The sequence below is a fragment of the Haplochromis burtoni genome, unplaced genomic scaffold (genome assembly GCF_018398535.1).
Source record: "Haplochromis burtoni strain Fernald_Lab_line unplaced genomic scaffold, NCSU_Asbu1 Contig_860, whole genome shotgun sequence".
NCBI lineage: Eukaryota > Metazoa > Chordata > Actinopteri > Cichliformes > Cichlidae > Haplochromis > Haplochromis burtoni.
The window spans coordinates 82347-84026 of record NW_024583221.1 but is presented as its reverse complement, the minus strand read 5'-3'; positions in this window follow the sequence as shown (position 1 = coordinate 84026).

Sequence of the window (1680 nt, the reverse complement as noted above, 5' to 3'; positions counted from 1 at the left end):
CAGAAGAAGGTTACTGACCTTGGTTTGTTGTGCAGCTCAGCAGTGAGATCAGAACTAAAGAGGAAAGGTTGGTTTGAGTTTTCACAAACACATCAATTCTTCATCAATCAGTCAATCAATCAAGTGATAAGTAATATTTTCTTCTGTACTGCTGTGTCCAATAAAGAGAAGAGATTCTGTTGTGTTGATTAAAATGCTCCTTTAAAGTCTGATTTATGCTTCATGTCAAAATGTGAAACTTGTCAAATGTCATGACTGCAGTCAGACAAGAATCACATCCATAGACCTAAAAAACAGAACACTGATAAAAATTAACTCAACATAAAACACATTTATTTTCAAGATGAGACAAAGTCTTTAAATTAAAGTACTTCTATAACAATGTGTCAGAGATCAGTCTAGTCATTGTAGTCTAACATCTACCTTCGTGGTACAGATTATTATTTAGATTTTTATGTTTTGTTAATGAATGCTGCTTATGTTGAATGTAGACAGAAACAAGTAGTCTTGATCTTCATCTGAGGATGTAGGAATTTTTTTATTATTGTTAAATGAATATAATTCATTTTTGTTAATATCGTTCTACTTTGTTTTCATGCTGTAGACCTTTTGTATGCATTGAGTAAAAGACAGCCGAGTATCAGTAAAATGTATATCCACAGTACAGTTCTGTTTTTAAAATCACTAAAATGCTAAATTCAGTTTTTCACATCCTATTTTTGTGTAACATGCTCAAACTTCCTCGTCACAGCTTAAATGTGTCTTCTTTGTGTTTTAAACTTTCTTGAAATACTGTTTCACTTGTTGCTTATGTCATTTTCTTTCATCTGTCATCAATCAACATTCAAAAATTCTGTAAAATAAACTTTAGGTAACCTTAAGAGGTCTTTACTTACTGAGCAGACATTGCATAGATGTTTCCTCCATCGTTCCTCTCAGTGATGTGACGTGTTTTACATTTATAGAAAATGAATCCCCGCCCTCTTTCTCTGTGCACTCCTGCTATTTCTTTTGGGCTTTTTTTTGTGTTTAAAAAAAATCTTGAAACTACCTGTGCAAACACGTTTTCATAACAAAACCAACATTTTAAAATCAAATGATCTCTAGCAGTCATGCACCAAAAGAGATGTGAATAACGTGTTCTGCAGGATGTATGGAAATCTGGATTTTCTTCACTCTGTTTTAGTCACTTTGTGTCAAATGAAACATGAAACAACATGTGCAGCTTTCTTCAGGACATGTTAACGAAAATCTCTTGGTGACACTCAGTGGCGTGTCTAGAAAATTTTTGTTGGGGGGCCAGGTAGGGGCACAGATTTGGAGAAGGGTAGCAGATGTAATTGGCAGATAATGTTTAAAAAAAATTCTACCAACTGTTAACCATAATTCAATAATCCTATAAAACTAATAACCGAATGCGCTTTTAACTCTTATTAGAATGAGATTTTAACCACTACGGTGCAAAGTTTTTAGATACTGCGTTGATAAAGTACAAGAGATACAATCAGTGCTTTGTCAGTGTTTACTCAGCATTCAAGGACAGCAATATTTGCATAGTATTTTTACTGACATATAGTGCACATATGTTTTTGGCAAAAACATTTTTTAATATTAAAATACGAACATTTGTAACAAACAATTGACAAATTAGCCAATGCCAATGTAAAACTTTATCTGCCT